General features: G+C 40.0%; 1 protein-coding gene across 11 annotated transcripts in view; it reads right to left on the bottom strand.

The window, feature by feature from the left end:
• vav2 (vav 2 guanine nucleotide exchange factor) overlaps positions 1 to 19,370 on the bottom strand; it is a 221,603-nt gene that overhangs the window by 154,825 nt on the left and 47,408 nt on the right. The gene's annotated exons all lie outside the window — the stretch shown is intronic.

Here is a 19,370-nt window from a genome sequence, read left to right as displayed (position 1 = left end):
TCCTCGCTTACGTTGGGGGGATCGGGGCAGGCTTATGGAGACCAAACAGACCAGCTAAACATTAAGAACCAGTGAGGTGTTTAATCAGCTTCATTTAAGGGAGAACAATAAAAAACTGAGCCGCATGAGGCATGCCTCATCAGGTTAACAACGTGCACAGCCTGACCAGCCACACAATGTGAAAGGAAACATGAAACAGATAACACCTCCTTCTTATTCTGATGTCAGTTCTTTCAGAGTATGACTTAGGCCATAATCAGCATCCTGACCAGATCTAGAGCCCATAGGGGAGCCCATGTACAGGTTCAAGTTCTGGCCTGGAGCCCTTTGCTGCAGGTCATTCCCTGCTCTCTCTGCAAATGGTCGTAATGTTCTGGCTGATCAGTGTAGCAGCAGAATGTGAACAAATTTTCCTTTTTTTTCCCTGCTGATTGATGTTTCATAACTACCAGTCACATCTGCGAGCTCGCCAATCCGCTGCACAGAGCTGCATTCATAATCACTGTTTACAGCTACAACCACAAATACCTGGAAAAGTAACTTTCATAAAAATAGAAAAAAAAAAAAAACAAATAGATGAGTATTTGACAACTAGGTTAATCAACAATGGGTCGGTATCATTACTTTGTATAAATTGAGCAAGATCCCACCACCTAGAATGTATAATATTATCAAAAGATTTAGAGAATCAGGCGAAATCTCTGTGCGTATGGGACAAGGCTAAAATGATGATCTTCTGGGCCTTAGGTGATTCTCTACTGGAAATCAGTACATTGGCTCAGGTACACTTCCAGAAATGACATTCTATGAACACAGTTCACCATTAAACCCATAAAAGCAGGTTAATCTATCACGCAAAGTCAACCATTGTTAATATATCCTGTTCGAAATAGCGTGTAAATATCCTGTTGGCATCACTGTACATGCCAGTTGGAATTTGGACAGGGTTTTGTTTTTTGTTTTTTTTAACTTAACTGAACTGGTGCTATTAAATCATTAATTTTCTGGAAAAACAAGACAAACACTGAAAGGCAGTATTGGTTTTGTAAAGGTAAGCAGTTTCCCTGAACTGTGGTCCTTTACAGAAATTCAGAATACACTGGAGGGAAGGTCGACTACTGTATATGCAAGAAGTGACGTAAGTGAAAAAGGGGTCTTATGATCTGAAGTGACAAAATCATGAAGCTACAAACTGTAATACCAAAATGTTAAAGCCTAAGACAAATTCGTACCTTCGAACTAGGTAAAGAAAATCTATAAACTGGAGCTGACTGATGCGCTGCTGGGCTCGATTTAACAGTTAAAATTAAAGCACTGGAGTGAGACAACAAAAATAAAGCATTAGTGAAGTTGAGACTGACAGCTACCAGTAGATGCAGGTTACAGAGGAGTTTCATTAGAAAGCTGCCTAACACCGTTCTGCAACAAATATTGAAGCCCACAGTCCCTAAAATATGCAATCACACACATATGGTGATGAAAAAATGAATCTCAATATCACATCTTTCTGTGTATGAAGAACACATTAGTTAGCATGCAAATTCAGATCCGGCTGTTCATTTCCCCATGTGTGAGCGATACGAACTGATGGCCGGGGAAGCAGAAAGCACACACAACGGAGAATTGAGGGAGGGAGTCTATATGGAACAAAACGCTTGATTGCCTTGATTCTGCTGAAAGCTTTGACAGCATACTTCATCTCTGTAATGGCTGTTGCATAAGACGGGAGGAACAGCCAGCAGCACTCCGAGTTACATTGCAAGATGGGTTAATGTTGGCATGCCATTAAGGCAGAAAATTATGTAAAAGAGTAGGTTTTTAGGTACAATATTGCACCGTAAAGACAAAGAGGTGCACATTGCTCTTAGTTGAACCACACAGTGTTAGCAGTTTTCTTTGGTTTCCTGGTATTTTATGATATTCCAGCAGGCCACACCTGAGTGCCACACAGACTCATTCTCATTCATGTGGGCACATGTGCTCAGTCTCAGTGTCACGGGTGTGAACCCCATAAGAGAGCTGCACCAGCCAATAAAAAGAAACCCCATTGGTTGGCAAGCCAAAGTGACATTTGCAGTTCAGCAGAGAAGGTTATCATGTCTGCAGATCTGCTCGTGCTGTAGGGGGCAGACAAAAATAAATATAAAAAAAGGAAAAAGCCTATTTTCCCAGCCTAGATATGAAAAGGTAACATTTGCTGGAGTGGTCTGTAGATATGGATCAGGAGGAAGATGTGTCTGACATTCTAATGTATGTTTGGCCGTACGAGAGCCGGGGTAGAGTTAGGAAGTACTGCTAGGATTTCATTTCATATGGAGAGGGGAGTGTGAGCGCACCTGGGAATAAACTGAACATGGTCATCTCCTCAGGCTGAAGCTGCCTTCAGCACAATCAATCTGGAATATCCTCCCATGTCTACGCCTAGAGGCAAAAACTCTTCCTTTTTCTGTGTTGACTGCAGCTTATTTGTATTTTGCTGATTTAAAAGCTAAAAAAAGACAATGTACAAGCATCTTCTTCAACAAATGCAGAAAATTGCTTCAAGTAATTTATTACTTCATTTAAGCTGGTAATTTTGCAACCATTATTTTTTATTACTTTGCCTTCTGATTGTGGAGGTGGGCAAATTCTGAATTTGATCAAAATCACCTTGATTACAATTGCTATAGCAACCAAGTTACATCACCTTCATATTATAGGACTTCTTCCACTGTAGGCATTTTACTGACATAATAAAAAACGAATAAATATTCACTTCTTCAGAAAATTGTATTTCACATTCACCGTGTATTCTCCAAATTCAAGGTTTCATTTTTCTGTTTCATTACTCCAGGACTACATGCTTATCATGTGAAGCAGCAGAAAGACTTTTCCACCCACACATGGCGTCATGATGAAAACACTGTAATAAGAATCATCTGAACATGAACACAAATAAGATGCTTGATCTTTTAGCAATAATTCAGTGGTTCAGATCCGAACATACCTCAGCAGACTGCGTCTCACGGCTCCTGCAGACACAAACCCTTGTGTTTTACAGCTTCGCTGCTTTATGAAGGCGGCATCAGAAGTAAGCGGAACAATCTGAGCTGCTCTTCGTTTATGTTGATGCTGTTTTTGGTGCTTTAACTTTGCTCTGCTGTGGAAAATGCAGAATAAAAAGTGGACAAAGATCTGCTTTGTCATGGAGTTAAACCAAGTATTGTATGATGCAGACGATTGTTATCTAAGCTTTTTACCTGTGCTTCTTTGTTGTTTCTTTTTGATTGTTTGTTTGCTTTTGGTGCTTTACCCTCTGCTATTAAACCAATTGTTGTCAGCCCCTCTCAGCTGCAGCTAACTTTCAGTCAGCATTCAACCAACACATAGCGTCAGCTTCAAGTATCGAGCATTGTTCAGGATTACTAAATTAAATTAAATTAAATTAAATTAAATTAAATTAAATTAAATTAAATTAAATTAAATTAAATTAAATTACTACACTATTTTTGGCTTCTAATATTATATATATAGCCAGGCGAATTAGGAAAAGTGAAGCAAACAGTCAGTGAATCAATAAAAAGAAGGAAATACAAAAGAAAAGAGACAGGTGATCCCAGCTGTAGTTTGCCAGAAGGCTTTATACAAGGTGGTGCATGTGCTCGGCTACAGCAACATTTTGACTTCTCACTCAAGAGCAAACAGCTCTTACAAGAGACAGACTTGTGTTCAGGAAGGCGGGGGCGAGTGTGCAGACAAGGATGGGGGGAGCAGGAGGAGAGGAGCAACAAAAAGGAGAACAGTCAGGTAACAAAGACCCATCCCACCCCCAGACAAGCCCCTCTGCCATATCTCCACACTACATCACACAGAGAATAATGTATTATTCCTCTGAGGAGGGGGCCTTATCTGCACACACTCCTACATGCTCATATCTGAGGAGGTACAAATTAGAGCTTGCTCCTGAAACTTGAACAACAGCAAATTAAAAGAAACGGGGTGCAGGAAGAATGCTGGGATGCAAATGGAGGTGGGGAGGGGATGTAAAAGGGGTAGAAGATAGCTTGTTTTGCCAAAACTGTAGCTCTTTGTTGTCATGGAAGAAGGGGGAAGTTGAAGAGGAGAAAGCCAAAAACAGATTGCAACCCATGGAGCAGAAACTTGAAAAAGAGAAAATAAAGGCTGAGAAAATTTAGAGGAACTGGTTCAAACAGATAATCTGATCAAAACTCACTTCCTGGGTCAATTAAAAAATATCCAGCAAGGGGTACAAATCACAACTTCTGGATCAATTTCAAAGAAACACAGAAAGCTGCTTAAATAAAGCAGTTTTGCAAATTGAGGGAATATCACATTAATTAAAGTGTGACCTGCAGGACAGACTGCAAACGCTCAGCTCACCTTATTTCCCACGGCAGCGATAAAAAAACCTTCATTATCTTGGGAAATAAGCTGTTACTGTTAATCTTATAACATTTATTAAATCATTGCAAAAAGAAATAGAGCATTGTTGTCCATCCCAGACTCATTGCGTCACCCGTCGCAGGTGCTTTGTGAAGAGAAATAATTAGGGAGGAGGAGAGGAGAGTGGGGTGAGTCAAAGAGCTGATGGGATACTCAGACAGCCAGTCAGAGAACTGGAGTCAATGAAAGACACTGATGTTTGTCTGGGAACTGTGGGGAAGACAAATATTCATTCACACACACTCGCCCACACAAACACACAGCCTCCCACAAAGTTGTGTCTAGGGGCAGTGAATCATTGTGTACCCTCAGAACTTCAGAAAGAAGCCACTTGTAGAAGACTGAGGAGTAAAAAAGAAGCTCAAATGACCACAGGAGAAGGCTGGCTGAGCGGTTTCCGACTCAGCCGTCGCGCATCTGCAAAGAAACACAACCAAGCAATTGCCAGGTGGAGATGATGGCAGATCTTCACTAACTTCTGGCTTTCCTCTTCAGCTGGAAAGGGTCAATCAGCACTCATGCTCAGGTCAAATGTCTCTGCTGTGATGAGCAGCAATGCTAACGCTACACCCAGCCAGACGTGCGTCCCTTCACTCGCTTCTCTACATAATGTTAAAAGGATCATTTGCACTGTTGCAGCTGCTAATTTTAGTATAAAATGGGATTTGGTTGATGTTAGATCTGGGAGGGAGTGGGATTAGGTTGTGGTCATATCGTCACTTGCCCTCTTCAAACTTTCCTTACAAAAAAAAAAAAAAAAAAAAAAAGAAAGAAGAAAAGAAATTGCCATTAAAATGATTGAATAATACCTCCACAGCTTTCTCTGGTCTTAGTAGAACATACACTGCTGCTCTGGCTCTATTTAAACTTGCATGTTATTGATTGATTATATTTCTATCAGATAAAGCAGGTTTTGCCACATCACTTAGTAAAATCACAACATATTTGTTTTATTGACTTTTTCAGGGTATTTTTTACATATGATGCAGAAATGAACACACAGACTTGCATCTTCCCAAATAGGCAAGAACCAGGTCTGTGGATTAATTACTTATTCCCATCACTCTACCACGATAAAAGCTAAATAAATCGATATGACTCTTCCTCACAGCTGCAGATTTCCTTTTCTGTGATCTTTGAATTCACGTATTTGGAATCAATTTCTCCTTTGATGAATATTTCAAACCAGCAAATGGTTCCTCTGAGTATCCCCCTGCTCTGAAGCTTGCAAGAGTCGGAAGAGGAATGTTGGTGTGGACGGATATCTGTGGAAATTAGCGTTTATTTTCCAAGAGAATCAAAAGAATGTGACAAGTGCCTTATCTTAATGACTCTCTTGTGGTCTCCCAGCAGTGTGAGAAAGCACTGAGAAATATAGTAGATTAATGTGGAAAAGCAACCAGCTGACAGCATGGCAGAACCTGCATGACAGGACTGCAGAAAAACTGCTCTACCTAATGAATCTCTATTCCCTGAAAGAGACGATGACCAACACTGGGAAGTTGGAGGGGGATTTGACTCTGAAAAGGGGATTTTAAATGGTTTTGGAGATACAACCAGAACGCAAAGTCAGTCTTGAATTGAACATGATTCAGTTGGATCCCATGTATTTTAGCATTATAGATGATTGCTCCTGCATCTTTTCAAAATGAATACAAGTACAAGCATTTACATTTGAGTATTTGCAGATACAATGTGAGTACTAAATGCTATTACAGTTCACTGGTAAGGAGTGTGGACCAGAATACCAGATGTGACAACTGATGATATATCAAATGGGTCATCCTGCTGCTCCTCTAAATGTAGGGCTAGAAATTGTCAGAACCTTCATAAATGAGAAAAAAGTTGTTTTTGATGGATTCTGTTCGCCGCTGTGACAAAGCAGCTACATGCCCAAAATCAGCCTCTATCACAGATAAATAACGACTTTGCTGTTTATGCGTTTTTTAAGGGCTCATTTGGTAACCATAATTTATTTCACATTGGTATCAGGTCTGTAGTACCGCAGCATTTTTATGAATACAGAGTACACGCACATAGTATCGGTGTGACTCGTATCGGTGCAACCCTATGGATGACCACTGGTATGATGAATTACAAATGTTTCTAAATAACAAATAGAAATGTCAAAACTTGTGATGTGGAAATCAACCTAGCACAAAAACAAAAAACACTTGTGTTTGTTATATTATTTCTTTCTTTTAATAATACCAGATGCTGTTGTATTATACATCAATGGAAAGCCTGATTGGTCACCTTTACAACGGGATATAACTTGTAGGGATCCTGCCTAGGCAGAATGAGCAACACAGATGAATATGTAGGTAGTGCATTCTAAAAGAAATGTGCCAAAATTGCCTGAAAAGTTCTTCTTTGTTCGTTTTCCTTAATTTTTTTTGGTGCATTTTTGGGGGACACTATCAACATATTTAGCTGTGTTGCTCACTCCACTGAAGCACAATCCTTACAAGTTATCCTTCGTTTTAAAGGTCACTATTGTTGGCTTTCCAATAATGTCCAATACAACACTGGTTGTGCTAAGTCTGTTTTAGTCAATATGTGCCAGGTGACACCTGGAAGACTCCTCTCTCTCGCTTCCAGGTCACCCACATGTTTAAGTCAGGCCCTGCTCCTGCAAATTAGAGGATCCTGCATGAATAATACATAGCAATAGTATGCAAATGTGTTAATCTCATCCTATTACCCCTAAAAGCCTGTAAGCAGGCAAGGATTGACCAGAGTTTTAAATCTAGTACAACCCTTGGTGGTCGAGGCAGAACTGCTTCGTTAGTGAGGCTCACGTGGCTTGTGTTAAAATATGGAAGTTAAATAGGCTAAGTACGGTTTTTAGTGAGGTTAATCTCCATTACAAAAGGAATACAATTCAAATCAGAGCGCAGAGTAGGGTTGGAAGAAATGCACCATGACTGTAGAGGACGGCTCCATAATTAAATCAACTCCACCTTCACCTTTACGGTGGCTACTCGTAAAAACATCAGCCCCAATGTTAGAGCCAGCCTGGGATCAGAGGAGCATGAGGGAGAATACATTAAGGGGTACTAGCGTAACATGCCATCAGTAACATGCTCACCACATGAACACACAGGTCATCTGTGAGAATAGAGAAGCAATGAACTTGAAGCAAACTATGTGGGAGACGTCCTCCTGGGAGAGTAGTAAAAGGAACTCTGTACTGTCCTCTCTTCACCGAGGTGGAAATGTCCATAGCTAGCAATAAAGGATCTGCTTCCATAGATGATGCTGAGAAAGAGGACTTTAATCATTTTAAAGACTGGCATTAATTATTCAGTAGTTCTTATTAATAGTTCTTATTCAGTAGACTTATTCTAGTCATGCCGTTGGGTTTGTTACTAAACTAATGGTAAACTCGTTTTTGTAAAACAAATGTATGTCAGTGAGTAAGAAGATCCATTTATGGTCTAAGCCAATGAAGGGCGACAAATTAAATGTCCAGCGTGTTCAATGTAGTGACATCTGGTGGCATAAACTGCAAATTGCAACCAAGCAACTCTGGTGGCTGCAAAGAAAAAAAGCCCCAAACACCCAAATGCCACTCAAGAGTTGCTGTTTGGTTTGTCCCTTTTGGACTCCTGTAGTTGGACAGCAAATTAATACAGAGTGAGATCAGTGGTACTAGTTCTGTCTAATTCAGGGTTACTAGACACAGTCTCAGTTACCATTAAGCAAGAAGTAAGTGGGTGCCTGTCCATCACAGGGTGGTTTTAGCTGTTGGACCACCATGAGTGTTACATTGTCCATTTTTTAAAAGAAAAGCAAACACAGATCAATTTAAAATGTTGGATCAGCCTAAACAGAGTCAAAGTGCCTTTGCATTCAGAAACTCTGGAACTCTGCTGAAGTTTCCCTAAATATTTTCATTACTTCACTCTTTAAATGAGCAAAGCCAATAGTCTGAACATACAGTTCTCATCCTTTTCTCTCTAATCCTGAGACTGGGAACATGCACATCCCATCCGGACAGAACTGATAACGATATTCATTCAAAACACTGCTGTATTGATTTTCAGCTATCTGTCACATAAGAGGACAAATACACAATAACTCACTATCCCTTTACTTCATCACCACTCTAGCAAAGACTTGATGGTGAGTCAGTTCTTTCATTTATTGCTTGACACACTGCAATAAAACCTGTGTGGATTAGCACTAAATGACATGATGGTTAATCACAGAGATTTTGTTATGGATGGATGGATGGATGGATGGATGGATGGATGGCATTTCATGTTGTATGTAAGCTTCTTGTAGATAATTAATAAGTCTGTTTTTGTTTGTTTCTTGGGGAGTGGTCATTTAATTTAATTTATAAAAAAAAATAGTCAATTTTGGGGTTGCTTTGTCAAAATTCTTTTTTTTTTTTGGCTGATTGGTAAATTAAATTAAATTAAATGTTTGATGGGTCACCTATGAAAGTATATTTACTTGCATATTTACTTTGCTTTTACTTTGTGCCCCTTTTGAAATGCTGAAATGATCCTTAAATTAACTCCACAGGGAAAATATTTTACATTGCCGGGCTTGTTAATCAGAAAATTAGCTGGCAGTCGACATATAGGTGAGTTACAGTTGCTGTATACATATTTTATACACGGCCTATGGGTTTAGCTATAGTAGCAAGGAAAACTTGGTCAATTTGATCATGACTTTTAAATAAGACCTTTAGGTCACCAAATCAAATCTATTTTGATTTTTTTGTTTTAATTCTAATAAATCAAATGAACCATTAAGTTTTTATTAAACAAGACAATGTCCTCAGTGCAGCTTTTCCACACTGGCAGCTTCACTGCCGGCAGATGTCATGTAATACTGCGCTAAATGTTTTGTGTCTGAAAGGAAAATCGTGTATTAAAAATTTGAGCTTTTAACCTCGACGCAGGACAGAGGAGGAGAAAGATAAAGACTGGAGCAACAACAAGCAATCATTATTGCCATTTTAATTTTCCCAGAAATGATTTTTTTTTATCTCTGCTGTCCTTCAGTATTTTTGTCTTTCTTGGAAACCTTTGTGGAAAAGTAATAATTTATAAATCGCTACATTGTCTCTAGAAGCATTGCTATGTGCATGCATGATGTCATTTTCCACTTTTGATCTTGTGCATGATCAAATGCACCTTTGCATGACCAGTATCACCACTATGTGCAGCTTTAAATAGAAGCAGCTGGATTTTATGATTTATATTGAATATCATACATTTTCTCTGCAGCTGCTATCTAAACAAAAAAAAACTAACTCAATAATAAACCGAACATTTAACGCAAGCTAAAATGCTGAAACAGAAACATCCTGGTGCATAATGCAGTCCTCCAGGCTCTATCTCCACATTTAAATACTGCTGTATCTAAGCAACAGGCTGAGACTCAGAAAAGGAGTACGTGTTTGAGACATTTCTCCTCAGGCTTAGCTGCAGAGGAAAGATGTGATGAATGTGAGGAGGAGGTCCACTGAGAATCCCAGACACCCATGGATCAATGGCCAGGTAATTTATGACACGGGACCAGCGAGAGGAAGACTGCATCTATCTTTTTCCCTGCTGAGTTTCCCTCACAGCTTAAGACTCATGATTTAGACCCCCCCACAAGACACATTACCTACTTCGTCTTACCTCTGACAACAAATGCTCTTCTCAAGCCTAAAGTTAAATACTCTTCAGACAAACAGATCACTAACTATCAAGCACAGTTGCAGCTCATTAAGTGTTAGTTTAAAAAAAAAAACTATTCTGCTCACATCTTGTACTTCCATGGAAAGAGAAGAGGTACAGAAGGAGCACTCGCCTAAGTTTTCAGAAGCTACCTTGACAAAAAGTAAATAAGATAGAGATGTCATCTTCTTAGCGAAAGTGTAACAAGTAAAGGATTAAAAGGCTAGTTTGGAGCCGCAACTACAACCAGAAGGAATGGATTAGAGCACAAGCTGAAAGCCCTATTAGAGCAGGATGTTTGTCAGCCCTTTGTTTAAGAGGGCTATAAGATACACGAAGGGATGCGTCTCTGTGCTCTTGATGGAGGTGATTATCTCCAAGGTGACTAATGCTATTAACATGGAGAACAGCCTCTTAATTACCCAACTGACTCTGGGGCTGAGCTCGGCCCGCTTTAATCATCACACAGCTTGGATAAACAAAGGTTCAGTCCTTGCACAGATTTCAGAGCTGAACACAATACGCCGATCGGCCAGTTTATAGAGTAGCTGTGATCTCGGTGGTGCCCTGAAAAGTGGTGAGGTCCCTACTTAACGCTCAACTGAAGTGGGATGTGTTGTAAATGATGCAACAAAGATGAACTCAGAAATTCCCACCCTACTTCACATTTGCATAAATAAATAAATGAATTAATAGACATGATAGTTTAATAATGCTCCTGTAATTTCCAAATATCATAAAACCCTTCCAACAAATATCAGAATCAAAATACTTTATTAATTCCGGAGGGAAATGTGTGCACACAGTCGCTCCATCCCAAATAAAGAAAGTTTAAGATAAAGATAAAAATCACAATAAAAAAAATCACAAATTCGCTACGATATCTATATAAACAGACACAGGATAAATACTGCCAGTGAGTAATTTGCACAGTAGCTGAAAAGGCTGCATGCCTGTTAACGCATGCGCACTTATCCTATCCTTATGATAAACCATCGTTTTAAGGTAAGTCTGTTTTGGAAATAATCAGTTGTGTTAAAAATCAGACAACGAATTTCATCAGCTGGCTCTTGGATGTGACGCAGCACATGTGCTGAAAGCAGGAAACCAGTCGAAGAGGCAGCTCTTGTGGGGTCGCATGTTGAATTACAGGAAATAACACAATTCCTTGGTCCTTCGTAAAGTAAACACTTCAGAAATGGCTGAGAATCTCAAAACTGAAACAGCCGCCAGCACTGAGCACTTCAGTCTTATTTGCTTTGTCATATTTACCTGTGACTGTCCCTGTTGAAATGAAAATAAATGTCCTGAAGGTGGCAGATCTGACTCAGGTTAATTAGCTGAAATTAGCTCTGAGGGTCTCGGTTGTAAGGCGTAAAGGGTTATGGAGTCATGCGAGAACTCAAAGCTGGTCCACAACTAATTATTTGTTTAGTAACTCCAGAAATTTGAGCATTAGATGAACAAAATAGACTGTTCATCTGTTACATTTTAAATACATGCCTGTATCCTCTGTATCTTTCACACAATACAATAAACACACTTTCTTATATGTTTAACCTGTTCTGTATTTGACCATATCTGGGGCCTAAGGTCCCAAACCTAAAACCTAACAGGCCTTGCATGAGGCCTGCATGACAGGCTTGTTACTGAGACTTTTGTGGTGCTGAGAGCAGAAAACTAAACACTTCACCAAGTCCATTACAGTTTATATAATGAATGTACATCAGTGGCTACTTCATAAGGTACGCCTTGCTAGCACTGGTTTGAACTGGGTTGGAATTCTTGGTGGCACAGATTCAACAAGGTGCTGGAAACATTCCTCAGAGATGTTGCTTCATATTGACATGACAGCATCACACAGCTGCTGCAGATTTGTTGCTGCACATCCACAATGAGAATCTCCCGTTCCACCACATCCTAAAGCTGCTCCGTTGGATTGATATCTGGTGACTGTGGAGGCCAGTAGAGTACAGTGAACGCATTGCATGTTCAAAAATCCAGCTGGAGATGATTTGAGCTTTGTGACATGGTACATTATCCTGCTGGAAGTAGCCATCAAAAGATGCTACACTGAATGAAGTTCAGCTGGTACCCATTTTCCTCTGACCTCTGACATCAACAATGCATTTTCATCCAGACAACTGCTGCTCACTGGATATTTTCTCTTTATCAGATCATTCTCTGTAAACCCCAGAGATGGCTGTGTGTGAAAATCAGCAGTTTCTGAAATACTGAGACCAACAACCATGCCATGTTCAGTCACTTAAATCCCTTTTCTTCCTCATTCTGGTGCTCAGTTTGATTGGACGATTTAATATTTGTGTAAACAAGCAACTGAACAGGTATCCCTAATAAACTGGCTGGAAGTTGTATAACATTTTATGTAAAAGGTGACGTGACCCGTGTCAGTACAAATAAGTCACAGCTGGCTGGTCTTTCCCTCTTTGCAACCCAATAATTGGTCTGTATTAGGTGGGAACAATTTTTTTTCCCCCTGGAAGGCTTTTATTGACACAGAAACATTTTGAAATGAAGCACCTTTATTTTCACTTTAATCAGACAGCTTAAGGTCAGTGAATGCTGTCGTCTGTCACATTGCATCACATGGACATATTTTTATGGCCCTTATCACACAGTGTAGCCTGAACAGTCAACATTGTGCACCAGAAGCACACTTCCTGTTTATACTTCCACTGCAAATTACGCTGGAAAGCTTGCTGGCACTGTCCCTCGCAATTAATCACTGCTGAGACCAAAACATTGTCACAGCACACCGGAAGAGGGGAAAAAAGGGGGATGGACGCAAAGAGATGCAAAGAGATAGAGTGAGCACCTCTCATCTTGAAGACAGTTAATTATCCACTTACATCACTCCTTCTACATTATCTGAAGAAACCGGCATAAATTACCCACACCTGTCTCTGTGATCTTCTCTGCATCATTTCAGCTGAAATTGAATTAACTTCCAGCATATCTGCGACCCAGCTGTCCTGCCAGCTTCCAGGTAGACTGAAGCTAAATCTGAGACATCAAAACTCAGACAGCAAAAAGAGCTTAACTCTTATCTTTTTTTAAAGACAGTCAAAGTGAGAAATAAGTCTGGAGGAGAAAGAGATACAAAGAGTCTTGTCGAACGGATATAGCAGCGGCGGAGAGTAAGGCGGGATCAAACGTCCAGTTTCTGCAGATAATCCTCCTTGAGAGGAGTAAGAAGGGGAGGTGTGTGTGTGTGTGTGTGTGTGTGGGGGGGGGGGGGGGGGGGGGGGGGTCAGGACAGTTGAGGAGGGGATGCTGGGATGCTGGCTGGTAGCAAATGTTACTGGCTTCTTCATCGGGCAGGCGAGGCGACGCCAGCCCCCTCCACAGCTCTCCAGACAGTCTGGAACACGGGCCACAGGAAACCTTTGGAAAGATCACAGCCCCGAGCCTGGAGCATGGAAACACTATGTGTGTTTTCTGCATGTGGGTGTGCTCTCACTCATGTGCAACTGCTTATGCCTTTCAGATGTAACAGCGTGGCGGCGTTAGCCCACAAACACCGCCTGAAATCCACAACACAGCAGCAGTCTGAATGAGCTGAGAAAAGTTAAAGGTTCTGCTTCTCTCTTAGATATCTAAGGTAAAACTTACAGGCATGTCCTGTTTAGATATTTAAATATATTCAGCATTTCATTATCACAACGCATGTCATATAAAACAGCTAAATACAGAGCAAGTTAAAGGTTTTAAGAGGAAAGTGTCTGTACATTTTAAGAAATTGCTTTAAAAAATCCAGCAGGATCACACGAGGTGATGTCATGCATGTCCAGTTCTGCACAGAAATGTTGAGAGCATTTCTTTATTATTCTTTCACTCTTTTAAAGTGATCTTATGCAATATCTTTGCAGGTTTTCTGAAGGTCTGAAACTCATTGTAAGAAGAAACTAAGGAAAAAACTGATTTTAAGTGTAAATTTAGGTTCTATTATTAGCAGAAATATCATTTGCTTTATTACTTTGTGTTCACCGAGCATATGTAAGCATGGTGTGCAGTTTGTCTTGAAAACATTTAAAGAAACTGGACATGTAAAAGGACAAAATAACAAGTGTCGGGTCTACAAAAAGTGTCTGTAGCAGATCTTTAGGTGATTTCCTCAAGAAATAGGAGTGATATTTTGCATCTACACCCTCAGTTGAATCATTTATCAGGCACTAAAGCCTCCGGAGAAATGGTCTCCATGGAAAAGTGCCGGTCCAGAATCCATTCTTAAGGAAGGGAAACAGAGAGAAAAGGCTGAGGTGTGCTAAATGAACTGGAGTGAAAATCAGTGGTAACATGGAGTCATGAATCCTTCCCACAGCCTGGACCTCAACATTATTAAAACAGTGTGGGAGCATCTTGACAGAGAGCAGAACAAAACGCAGCCAAAACACAATGAAGAGCTTTAGAAAGTCCTTCATCAAGCCTTTGTTTTTATTGTTGTTTTTACTTTAAATGAGTGATTTTAAAGTCACTAAAATGTAACTTTTAGAAAGTCAAACAAGTTGGTGAAAATTGTTGCCATCACTTCCCATCATCGTCAAAGGGAAAAACCTGCAGGCTCACATCAAAGAGGAATATTCAGCTGGCTGGTTAGCTGAGAGGTACTGACAGAAAAGCTCATAAACAGAGATCTTAAGTCATTCAATCATTTAATCCACATTTGACATCCCATGGCTGAAAATTTCAAAGCAGCTCCTTGATGTTGATCTGTAACAAACCATGAAAAAATGACTGAACTGACTGAAGGCTAAAGGAAAAAGGGACAGTTTAGTCTCATCTGATAACTAGGCCATGAGTGAGATATGCCTGGCAACTTTATGTACCAGCGCAGAAGCAACACAGCTAATGAACGCCTGCTAAAGAGATGCTCTGAGCAGTGGTTACAGGAATGAATCAGAAGGCGAAGCCCTGCGAGTCTATGAGGCGGAAGCAGGCTTGATAAACCCGCTCTCTCCTTCTTCCATCTCCCATGCAGTCGGACATCGCCTGCAGCCCCTCTTTAAAATAGGAGGGAGAGAAAAGCTGTCACTCTGGATTTAGCCTACTTTCCAACATGTGAATTAATTTCAAAGCAGATGGCAAAAAAAGAAAAGAAGGAGAAGGAGAGAAGGAGGGGAGGGGCACTTCCAATAAGCTGCTGAATAACGGAGTGGAGAGCTTCGCATGAAAGTGGAAGAGCGAGGTGACCTAAGAAAACATGGATAGCAGTTATTTCAAAGCGGATTAGAGCCTTATCATTTTTAAGGATGATTATTCAGTAGAGTTTAAAGCTATTAGATGTCTAACATCTACCAGCAAGCTGTGGTGAAGGATCATTCTGCAGTCCGTACAAACTTTTATCGATCTGTCCATCCTTGCTTTCCTTCTAGGCACTTATCATCAGAGCATGTCAAGGGGATTTAAGGAGCGAGAGGTCAAACACATTAAAAGGAGAAAAAAAAAGATAAACAGACCTAGGATGAGTACATCAGAACAAGGTTTTACAGTGCCACAGCTCTGATAAAGCCAGAAACTGTGACACCATCTGTAATTAATTAACATGCAAGGCAATGGACAGATACGCTGATGCACAGCGAGTTTGGTAAATCATATCACAAACAGCCTATCCTCAAGGACAAGCATTAATCATGTGATCTGCAATAACAGACAGAGTCCTCAAAGTGTTGGTCTAGTATGCATTTCCTTAATGTATCCACACTAACGCCCATAAGGGAATTTCCACATGTATCCCTTTTAAAAAAACAACTCTAGTATGTCAGCTTTTACTGTCTGACACCGCTAAAGGATGAGTCTGAGTCACGGGGTAAGCTAAGGAGACGGATGCGAGAAAATGCACCCGAGGGCAGGGGTGGAGGAGAAGATGAGAAATCCGTCTGTATGTCTTGTGGAGGACCAACGGAGCCGAGTGAACTCCCCCTCTTGAAATAATCTAGCAAACCTTTGACATGATGTCAGCACGTGCAACGCCAGGACCAGTCGTCACCAGTAAGAAGGCTGAAACCGGCTAAATGAGGCAGGTGGCCAACAGGCAGTAAATGAAACCACATGGATGCTGCAGCTCCAAATTGCATCGTTATCTACACTCACTACAGCTGACTTTACAGTAACAGCATAATCTTAATGTTTAGATGGTGTTTTAAGAGTTTTATAATTTGGATTCATCCAAAATATGAGTGTAAGGATGTAGAGAAAGTCAGGGATAGTCATTTCAAGCTCTAATGCTATTGGAAATCATTTAGCCATTCTTTACCTGGCAGGTGATCAATGTTGGCTCACACCATGTCACACACACATGCTGTCACTTTTGCATTCAGTCTTTGGGAATCAGTAGATTAGCAAGGTTTCGGTCATGGCTTTGGTCTGGTCGCTGTGGGTTTTTCAGCTGAGTACAAAGTGGCATGATGGCAACATTTGAAGAAAGAAGCAAAATCAAGATAGGAGTATTCAGGTTTGTAGGTTGCGCTTTTTATTTATTTAATATTTGGGATGACCAGAGATTACTCTGACCTCTAACCCCACCAGGAAAAAGCAATAAGTCATTACAATGAGCACCACCCTCTCCTCACACATTCCCACAACTAAATCTGAATGATATACAACATTTTTCTCCAAATCCCTCCTAATCGAAAGCTAAATTCTGTAGAATAAGGCATTGCAATCCGCAACAACTGATTAAAATAGAAAAAAAGAAGAGACAAACAAAGCTCAGCAGCACTGTTATTGAACCTCTAACAGATGGAGGCCGTTTCATGATGGAACAATCATTTCTGTCAGCCCAGTGTGCACGTACAGTGCCACGCCAACAGCCAAGAGCGGGGCTGTGGCGAGCAGATGAAGGCAGAGGTAATTATTTATATAGTGTTGCGACAGTCAGAGTGTAGAGAGTCTAATTTTATTTGAACATGGATTTGGTCCAGTCTATTACATGCCGCAGGGCTGGCAGAGTAATAGAATATTTGATCAACGAGGGTGAAAACACAACAGCTCCAACACTATAGGGCAAATATCTAAATGCCAGACAAGTCCACGGTCATTTTTTAATCATCCTGGTGCGCAACAAAAAGACATAAACTAATCACTCAAAGAAATAAACGGCAGATTCACAGTTTTGTTTGCAAGTTGTTGAAACAAAAAATTGAAAAGAGGAAATTTAGATGTTTCTGCTTTCCAATCTGTGCAACCTGTTCCTAAGCTGTAAAAACTTTGTTTACCTCACACTGTCTGAGGTCAGATTTAGACTAACATTGATTTATCCAGACGGGGGAAATAAGTTTTGAGTGTGCACACAGAAAACGACCTGAATGGAAAATAAACTTTGTTTCACTGTAATTTTTTTTTCCTTGACAACAAAACAAAAGAAAAAAAAATCAGCCCTCTGACGTCTTTACTGATACTGCATATCTCTTTCCTGTTCAGTTATCACAGAAAAAAACAAACACTGGTTCCACTTCCGGCCAAAAAATGAGGGATTTTCCATCCAGCTTTGATGATACTGAACAGGAATACCGTAAGTTATCCAAGAGAAGATGATTGATGGAAGGTTAGGTCAACCAACAAAGACAAAAAAACATTTTGCCTTTTTTTAAAAAAAAAAAATCCAAGAAAATATGTAAATAACTACTATGAACTTCATGAGTTGTACCTCATTTTACTGGTTTTGGTCTTTTCCCTCCTTTTGTTATGATAGTTGTGTGCTCGCACTATATAACTTTGGACCTTAAAAAAATATGCAGTTTTAACTCGTTTTGATAGCACAGTGGCATTTATTACACACATTCCTGAAGCTGTTGATGCCAAGCAGCGTTCCAGGACTGAGAAACTGCACGTCACATCTTTGTGTTCAGTTAAGTTCTGTTTTACGGATCGTGTCACATGCTAGCAACTGGATATCAATGCACTGGCTGTTGTGAAGATGAACCGTGGCTGATTCATCAAAGAAATGCAAGAGGATATTATCAGAGGAACAGAGAAAAAAGAGAGAAAGGGACAGAGAAAGAGATGAACCAAGATTTAACATCAAACTTATGTTTACTAGCTGTAGAGCTCAGAGAAGAGACAGGATGCAAGACGGATGCCTTTAGTAAGAACATCTGCCAAAGTGATGGAAACATTGGTCAGAATCTTTTTTTTTTTTTGTTTTTTTTGGATTTTTTTTGTTTTGTTTGTTAGCGCCAAACAAATCCTGTTACAACATTTTCAAGACCTAATTTACTTCCTTTGCACGTACACCACCACCACATAAAGAGAAGATCCAGTAGTTTGACCAAGTAGATGTGACGACAGTTTTCCTTTCGTTTTTGTTTAATAAGTTGGCAATCTTAATGTTTTAGCTGGGCTTCTAAGTCACAGAAATCCTGCTCTCAGTCCATGATCTACTGGTACCATTCTGAAACCAGCTGATTACAAAAATAAGCATTTATCATAGTGAAATTAGTATATTTCTTCAACAGGAAGGTCTATGTGAACACTTTTGGAGTGATAGTAAAGGGACACTTGTGAGATTTGTTAAGATGTGTAAATATAAGCATGACTGTCATTGGTGACGAATAAATGAAGATGACACAGAGCAAAAATAAAAAAAAAACACATTCAGGATGAATATGAATATCCCTTTGGAATGATACAGCTGTGGCTCTACACCTCTATCAAATCATAGTACAATATGTGAACATTATCTCTGATAAAGTGGATCAGAACAAAATTAGAGGTCTTCAGATTTTAAAAAGAGAAGTACTCCCATTCCTCCACAATGATGTTCTCAGTAGTATATCATGCCACCGAGTCAATGGTTGCTTGGTTTCTTGCTGACAGCAAGACTGACGTGAAGAGGCTGGGAGGTCATACTTCTGTCAATGAAAAGGTGCAGCACGTTTCTTCATGACCGGCTGTATAAACCTTTTAACATAATTACGTTCCCACATGCACATTTAGTGCTTGCAGTCGTAACAGATAACAATAGGCAGCTGTTGTTCTCATATGTTCCTAATATTGTACATTTGTTTCTCTGTTACCACATTAATAATGACCAATTTTCTATTTTGGCTTCATGCGTACAGTATCTGTCTTTAAATCAAACCTATCAAACTAAAATTAAAGTTCAATAGCTGGTAATTTCTGTGGGCTGGCAGCCAAAAACATCTACACCATCTCAAGTAATTGCTTTAAATGTGCATGTGTCTACTTGCATGAGTTTGTGTTGTCTTTGTTGCAAACTTGTGT

The sequence above is a fragment of the Melanotaenia boesemani genome, chromosome 19 (genome assembly GCF_017639745.1).
Source record: "Melanotaenia boesemani isolate fMelBoe1 chromosome 19, fMelBoe1.pri, whole genome shotgun sequence".
NCBI lineage: Eukaryota > Metazoa > Chordata > Actinopteri > Atheriniformes > Melanotaeniidae > Melanotaenia > Melanotaenia boesemani.
This window is presented reverse-complemented; position numbering and strand designations above follow the sequence as displayed.